The following is a 9,515-nucleotide window of genomic DNA, read 5'->3' as shown; positions in this document are numbered from 1 at the left end:
TCAAATTTGGTTGTGAGGAGTTGGACTTTAGATTTTTTGACAATTGTAGTACCCTCGTGTGTCATTTCTAATATATCCCAGGCTTATTTTGTAGTATCACAGGATATGATTCTTTTGAACTCATTTAGTGATAGTGCACAAGTAATTGCATTTAGTGCTTTTGCAATGACACTACTCTCATTTTTCTGAAGGGTGGTCCATGAGAAATATGGTGTTACTCTCATTGATTTTGAACCATCAATATCAGTTACTTCAGTGGTAGGTGGGTTCCATTCAGTCACTGTGGCTTGCCACACACTCTCATCTATTGATTTAAGGAAGATCCTCATCCTGGCTTTCCAATAGGCATAATTGGAGCCATTAAAGGGTGCAGGCCTAGTGACTGATAGGCTATCAAAAGTTGACATCTTATATATAGCTTAGATCGTTAGCTCAGGAATTAAATCCAAATAAAAAGCAATAAGAGTGAACTATTAGGCTCTGATACCACTTGAAATGACCAAGCTATATGTCCTAGAGGGAGGGGGGGGGGGGGGGTGAATAGGACTATGCCAAATTAAAAATAAATACAGCAGAATATGAAACAAGGAATAGATATCACTATACACCAATCACAGTATATGAGTGGAAAGCAACCTAATATAGAGAAATATAAACAAAAATTGTTCTAAGGACAACCTTATACCAAAAACCAAAGTTTATAGTAGGACAACTTTATTTCTAGAACAAATAGAGAAACTGAAGCTCAACATAATAATAAAGAGATAACAAAAATATAATGCTGAAATGTAAATCTAAATTATTACAACATTCCCCACTGTGCTTGAAATGAAATGATTACAACATTCACATTCACACATACATTCCACAATTCTGAATGATAAAAGATAGGAAATATAAATCACATATCCACAACACAATGAATTATAGTGGTTCGCCTGTGTGTTTACCAACTGTTAAACAACAGCCACACAGAATGCTACTCCATTCTTAATTTCCTCACACAGGGGATATTAGCGTTCACTATCAAATAAGTTTTCACAGGTTCACCCAAAACCTTCACAATTGTGCCTTTTTCAAAGGGCTTACACAATTCAAAAACCCTCACTTCTGAGTTTTCTGGCTCTCCTTAGAGATAACCAACAACTTTGAGATTTTTCTGACTTAACATCAAATAAAACCAAACAATGTAAATTACACAAATTGTAAAATACCTGATTTTCTCCTTTGTTGTAGCAGCATAGAAGAACCAAGTCGGAGTAGAGATTTGAATGTCAAAGTTCAATGTCCAATACTCACTTTATAATGGTTCTAGGTTCTAATAGATTTTAAATTAAAACAAAAGGGCTAGCTCTAATTGATTTTGATTCCAGAAAAAGGAAAACAACAATTACTCTTTTCAGATTAGATTAGAATGCAAGAAACAAAATCAATTAACAAAGCTAAAGAAAGAGAATATTAAATATGCACACTTAGTTTAAATAGTGCACCGACTTATCTCTCAGAAGACCGAATTAAATTAACTTGAATTGCCTTTTTTCGATTTTCTAATTCTGAGATTTTTGCTCTATTTGTAGGTGAGCAAATCATACCTTCGACTGGTCTAAGGACCTCTACGACTGGTCATAGAACCAACAGATATTTGAAAATTTCGGGCGCAATAAGATTAACAGTTTTACGACTGGTCGTAGGTGGTCTACGACTGGTCGTGGGTCTCCTACGACTGGTCGTAGGCTCACACGACTAGTCGAAGCAAGTCGATTTTGAGCGCTGTACATTGAGTCGTAGCTCTACGACACGTCGAAGATGCAGTCGACACTGTACTTACGATTGGTCGAACAGTCCCCAAGACTAGTCGAAGCCTAATAGAAAATTTTCAATTTTTGTAACAAACTTACGACTGATCTAGGAAATGTTTAGACAGGTCGAAGCAGTGCTAGGACTAGTCGAATAAAGTCCAGGACTAGTCTTAGAACAGACTAAACTCACTTATATAAAACATAGGAATTATGTATCCAAAATGACCTACTCTAAAGGTCAACCTAAGGTCAGTCATACCTCAATAGTGAAGTAAGGACATTGAACATAGGAGACAAGTGACCTTTGAAAGTAGCAAAGCTTGAAGTCTTGATGACGTTCAAACTTGAAAGCTTTTTGAGATCTTGAGGTAGAACTTGAAAGCATCTTGAGATTCTTGACTTGTGAACAGTGCTTGTCAACCTAAGTTGATCTTGAGTAGAGCATTGTTCTTCATAGATGCAAGCTTCATAATAGTGTCTTTGGCACCACAAATTTGACAACACAAAGGGCTATAAATTATGACACTTACAGATTTAACTATGCACCACTAGCCTGAGTGGATAGTGAATGAATGAATGAATGAATGAGTCAAATGTTGAGTACGCAAATCCTACTCAGTAAGTCTACATATCAGTACTGTACATCTCTGTGATATCACTGGGGTCTAGTACACTCTACACCAAATTGCCGCCCAAACTGGACGCACAACCTTGCAAGTAGAAATGACCTCATTACCCACCTAGCCAGTAGTCTGTCAATATCTACCCGGCTCGTCGATAGTGGACCCATTTATGAGCTAGTCAAACTCAGCCTAACCTTGCTCCCTACCCTTAGGCGGATAAGACCATACCCCATTCCAACCAACCACGACACAGTGGGAGACGTGACTTATTGGTATTCGGTACTCAGATGCTCATATATCCACCGTTGGAGCATCCCCTGGCCACAAGGGTTTAAGGACTTTCACCCATGGATATCCAAAGTGTCCATATGTTAAGTCCCAAACATTTTCGGTGTCCCATCTGTTCATCCACGATATGTTTGTGGAGGCCACAACCCTGATATCGCTAAAGCGTCAAGTGATCATGTCACACAAGTGCAAGATGCATGAGTCATACCATCCAATCATGCATCAAACCTACGCGTACCGCACGATCATGTGGGGTAACACTGTCTCACAGGGAGTCTCATAATTATCTCAGCCTAGTGGCATATGATATGATCAATAATTCCTCACAACAGGCATACAAATGATACATGTGGACATGTATCATGATGTAATACTAAGTATATTCTCAGTGTGTCCTACTAGATTAAGTACATTAGCATGATTATCAGATAAAAACAATAATTAGCCTAAATACATGGTTGGATCCACAGAGAGACAGCGGATCTAGCCCAAACATTCAGATAGACTCTAAACAGTCGATATACCAAATATGATACCGCATATTCCTCTACCTACAACAAGGGGTGATGATGTACTAAACAATGAATATACCAATCTGATACCACATATTCTGCCATTTATGGCAAGGGGTGATGATGTACTAAACAATGGATGGCCTAGATGATACACTAATGTCAAGGGTGGACCTCATACTCGTCTCAACAAGGAGATGGACGGTGTGGATGATATGTACATGTTACGCGGTCCTAACAAATGGAGTACAAAGGTAAGATACATCTCTCGTGGTGAGTCAAGTGGGTATACAACGAGGTGAGTTCATAGGGTGAACAGTTGGGCTTTCTCAATCTCTTATTATGAATAATCTGGGCTTCCTTATGGGGCTCGATACATACACAAAGTGGGCTTGGTGGAGTTCATACATGTAGGACTATATGTCCTTCTAAGCAGATTGGGTAGCCCGCTTAACACCTAAATGGCCCTTAGGTAGGATCACTAAACTTGGGCAAAACACGTATCTAAGTAGGCCACGTTTCTATAGAAGGCTCGGTATGAACATAAGTGCCTCTATAGTCATCAACGCTACTGCTACTAGGGACTATCAGAGGGGACCTTCCTCTTTCGGTCTCCTCTTTGATTATGGGCCCGTTGTGCATCGGCCCAATCTGCCTCATAAATCTAAGCCCGCTACATAACCTCCTCAAACGTCGGGAGCCTGTGTCTAACGACATAACTTCGAAGGACATGGCGTAAGCCGTTCTCGAAACGGCGAGCCTTTCACCCCTCATCATCAACAAGATACGTTGCGAATCTTGACAGCGCGATGAACCGAGCCTCATACTAGGACAAGAGTCTCAAACTCAAGTGCGCGCTGCTGTCGGACGTGGTTAGGGAAGAACTTCCGGTCGAACTGTTCCACAAAATCCTCCCATGTCCACTCAAACTCGTCACCTGCCACTCGGGAAACTAATGCCCACCAATGCTCAGCCTCGCCCTAAAGTAGAAATACTGCCAACGAAACCCGCTGCTCGGTCGTGCACCTCATAGTGTCAAATATCTTCTCCACCCGGGATTGTCATCTTTCTGCCATTGTCGAGTCAGGCTCTCCCTGGAAGCACGGGGGATCGAACCGCCTGAAGTCGCATAGAAGGGAGCTCACGCGCTCCTGCTCAGCCTATGCGGATGTCTCGGTGAGTCGTCTGCCCTACCTGTCATGCCCCAAACCTGGAAATCGGATTCACAGGAATCTCGATTGCCGAATCCGGTACCAACAGCCTCCATAGTACCCCATTCTTGGCTCCTAGTGTTCATACGGCAGATTTCGATCCTGGGATCCTAAAAGGAGGATTTTTTTGTTAGTTATTAGTACACACCCATGTCAGTACACGCACCCCATGTTAGCCCCAGCCTACGTCCAGCGTCCAGGGACACTGGACGGCGTGGGTAGTCACAGACATCATGGTGGGTCCCACATGGACGTGGCCCACCTAATTGGATCAATCAGATATTTATATTTTCCCCATGCCTAGCCTGTGGGTTATGGGATGTCAGGTGGGCCCACTTGATGGATAACATGGATAAGTTATATACTTCATGGTGGGGTCCACTCTGGTGGGCCACACGGCCAAATCAACTCAAAATGAAAGAGAGAGAGAGAAAGAAGCAACCACTTCTGATCTTCTCCTCCTTCTTTCGCCAAAGCATGCTAGAACCCCAATGGACGAACTTCAACGGTTGAGATGGATCATAGGTGGTGGAGATGAGAGTTAGGAAGGTGGGCCACACTAGCTTCTCCTCTTAGAAGCCATGGACATGGGTTACTTGGAGAGAGGAGCTTGAAAAATGAGAGAGAGAGATGAGAGAGAGAGGTGTAAGAGAAGTGATGGGAGAGAGGATGGTGAGGTGATGGGAAAGTTGACTTTTGGGATTGCCTTTGTGTACTTAGGAATGGGGAGAGTAATGGGTGTACTTTTGACAAATGAGGTGATTGATGTGATGGATTCTCTCGAGATTTGCAACGTGCGGCATTTTTCTCGAACGAAATGTAGGCCCACATCTCCTGGCCACGGTACTGCATCGGCGTGCAAGACGCGGCATCGGAACCGCGGCGACGGCGCGATCACACTGGTACAAGTCTCGGGTCGAGCCGACTCAGATACATAGGACACGCCTCAGAGTCGCGCACAAACACCGATAACCGATCATGGGTCACTGGAATTCAACCGGGATGATCGCGGAAGCCTACAGAACAATACGGGCTAGGATACGGGTCTTACAGCTCTCCCCACCAAATAAAAATTTCATCCTCAAAATTTACAAAATAGACAAGGGAAGAGGAAACATCATCAAGTATATATGTGAAGGCACAATCAATCTGCAAAGGGATAAAGATAGCGGTTTCTAATCTCAACCTCGCACCCCTAAGACTCATCATCGACCCTATGGTGACCCTACTAATCTTCGGATTATGCAGATCAGAGACGATTGAAACGGGAATAATATGCAGCCTCGTAATCTCAACAGTAGGGAGCTATATCAGAAAATCTCTAAGTTTTCCGAACATGGGAATCTAACCATTCTAAGTTCTCAACAATCATAGAGTGTAGGGTATCTATCAGCGGATATGTGATGTTATCCTCAAGTATTCCCAAGTTATGCTCTGATACCAACTTCTGTCACGCCCCAAACACAGAAATCGAATTCACAGGAATCCCGATCACCGAATCCAGTGCTGACAGCCTCTATAGTACCCCATTCTCGGCTCCTAGTGTCCATACACCAGATTCGATCTTGGGATCCTACAAGGAGGATTTTTTGTTAGCTTTTAGTACACACCCATGTTAGTACACGCACCCCATGTTAGCCCCAGCTTACGTTTAGCGTCCAAGGACGCTGGACGGCGTGGGTAGTCACAGACATCATGGTGGGTCCTACATGGACGTGGCCCACCTAATTGGATCAATCAGATATTTATGTTTTCCCCACGCCCAGCCTGTGGGTTATAGGATGTTAGGTGGGCCCACTTGATGGACAGTATAGATAAGTTGTATACTTCATGGTGGGGTCCACTCGGGTGGGCCACACGGCCAAATCAACTCAAAATGAAAGAGAGAGAGAAAGAAGCACCCACTTATGATCTTCTTCTCCTTCTTTTACCAAAGCATGCTAGAACCCCAATGGATAAACTTCAACGATTGAGATGGATCATGGGTGGTGGAGATGAGAGTTAGGAAGGTGGGCCACACTAGCTTCTCCTCTTAGAAGCCATGAACGTGGGTTGCTTGGAGAGAGGAGCTTGAAAAATGAGAGAGAGAGATGAGAGAGAGATGAGAGAGAGGTGTAAGAGAAGTGATGGGAGAGACGATGGTGAGGTGATGGGAAAGTTGACTTTTGGGATTGCCTTTGTGTACTTGGGAATGGGGAGAGTAATGTGTATACTTTTGACAAATGAGGTGATTGATGTAATGGATTCTCTCGGGATTTGCGACATGCGGCATTTTCCTCGAACTTAACGTGGGCCCACATCTCCTAGCTAGGGTACCACATCGGCGTGCAAGACGCAACATCGGAACCATGGCGACGGCACGGTCGCACTGGTACAAGTCTCGGGTCGAGCTGACTCAGATATACGGGACACGCCTTAGGGTCACGCGTAAACACCGATAACCGATCATGGATCGCCGAAATTCAACCGGTACGGGCTAGGATATGGGTCTTACACTGCCCCTGAAGGATGGCAGTCATGGCCTGAAGCATCTGATGGAGTTAATCTGCGCTCATAGATACGGTTGGGACCGCACTGGTCTCAGACGCGGGAGCCGCTTGGCTTGCTCTCTCAGGCGTCATGTCCTACAGTATGGAACAAGGGCCAACTATCCTTGAGCACTCTCGAATGCACACATGATAGGGAGCTATATCAGGAAGTTTTTAAGTTAGTCAAACTCAGGGACTTAATCATTGTAAGTTATCAACAATCATAGAGTGTAGGGTAGTTATCAACAGATATGTGATGTTATCCTCAAGTATTCCCAAGTTATGCCCTGATACCAACTTCTGTCATGCCCTAAACTCGGAAACCGGGCTCATAAAATTTTTGATCGCCGAATCTGGCACGCTAGCCTTTATAATACCCCATTCTCGGCTTTCAGTGCCCATACGCCAGATTTCGATCCTGGGATCCTACAAGGAGGATTTTTAATGTGATTTTTTTAAAGGAGCATAACCACAAGTGTACCCAAATCATAAAGGCAACATCATCATCACATATCCACTAATATGAACATTTAATTACAGTACTAAAAAGGGAAATACATGAACAACAAAATCTCCACGAGCTCAAAGCACGCTCCTACCTCAATGCTACTGCAACCTAATGTCACCTGCACATAACGGTCATGCATAAGCTTACAAAGAAGTTTAGAGGGTGGTGTATGTGTGTGCGTAAAGTATGTGCCAAGCATATAATATCAGCGTAAATGGAATACTGGCAAGTTTATAAGTCATAGAATATCAGAGTATGCAATGCAAATCGGCTACACAATGCGGAGTCATAGTGAGCTGGTATTCAATGCAGATCGGCTATGCATGTGATGAGGATGCAAAGCAATATGCGGTGTAAAACAATTGACAAAGCTAGAGTGTGAAGTCGGGATAATAGTATGTAGTATTGTAAGCTATGGGGTCCATCACAAGGGACTTTTATCTAAACCAGTCCCATATCTAAATTTGGATAGCTAGACTCAATATGGTAAACTCTAGATCTTAGGTTGGTCACGCGCCCAACCGAAATCCTAGCCATTGCAAGGTACATATAACGAATTAGTTGCACACCACCAGTCCGAGTGGATAGTGAATGAATGAATAAATTAATCAAATACTGAGTACACAACTCCTACTCAGTAAGTCCACATATTAGTACTGTACATCTCTGAGATCATCACCTGGGTCTAATACACTCTACGCCAGCTTGCCGCCCCTATCCGAGTGCATAACTCGGTAAGTGTAAGAGACCTCACTATCCGCCTGCCAACATTAGGCCCAACTCGTCGATAGCAGACCCATTCCTCAAGCTAGTCAAACTTAACCTAGACATTGTCCCCTCACTTAGGCTGGTAAGGTCACACCCTCTTCCAATTGACCACGACATAGTGGGAGACGCGACCTAACGGTATATAGCCCTCGTGCGCTCATGTATCTACTCGGTCTAGACGTTGGAGCATCCCTAGTACCAAGGGGTTTAGGAACTTTCACCCACTGACATATTAGATGCCCATATGCTAGAACCAAGTATTTTCGGTATCCAATCCCACCATCCCTGATGTTGCTAGTGTACACAGTAACCATATCACACAATGTAATATGCATGAGTCATACAATCCAATCATGCATCAATCCTGCGCGTACTGTACACTCATGTGGGGCCACTCCATGTCACAAGGAGTCCCATAATAAACCAGCCCAACAACACATGCTATGATCAGTCATTCCTCATAACAAGCACACATATGATACGTATGGGCATGTATCATGATGTAATAAAGTACACAGGCATGATTATCTGATATGGCAGGCAACAATAATCCATAATCAACCTTCACCGGCATGTCACATACCAAGAGTATAAACTAAACATCATGCTCATTTTACAACTATAGGAGTCCAAGTGGCATATCCCACGTTATACTAACATTAGCCTTCAAGGTACTGATATATCATATATTCCAAGACAGGGTCCACTGCAAGGATGGCAGATCTTATCCATACATCGAGATAGGCTCTATATAGTGGATATACTAAACCCGATACCACAAATTCTTCCATTTATGACAAGGGCGATAATGATGATGTATTAATGTAAAGGATGAGCCTCACACTCATCCTAAGAAGGTAGATGGACAGTGTGGTTGATGCGTATATAACACGAAGTCCTAGCAATCAATTATAAGGTAGGATACATCTCAAGGGGTGAGTCAAGCAAGTATACAACAAGTGCGCTTCCTCACTCTCTTTATCATGAACAACTAGGCTTTCCTATGAGGTCATGATATGAATATGAGGCGGGTCTTAGTAGGATCCACACATCCAGGACTATATAACCCTACAAATGGTCCTGCTCATCATCTAAGTGGGCCTTGAGTTTAGGTCACTAAGCTTGGGCAAACACATGTATCTAGGTGGACCACATTTGTTATGGAAGGCCTGGTGAGAATATAAGGAGGCTCCAAGGTTAGGGTAGTTCTATAAGGTATAGGGGAGAGCATCATTATCAATGGGGCCCAATATTTTAGGATAGCCCGATAATACATAT

The sequence above is a fragment of the Magnolia sinica genome, chromosome 14 (assembly GCF_029962835.1).
Source record: "Magnolia sinica isolate HGM2019 chromosome 14, MsV1, whole genome shotgun sequence".
NCBI lineage: Eukaryota > Viridiplantae > Streptophyta > Magnoliopsida > Magnoliales > Magnoliaceae > Magnolia > Magnolia sinica.
This window is presented reverse-complemented; position numbering follows the sequence as displayed.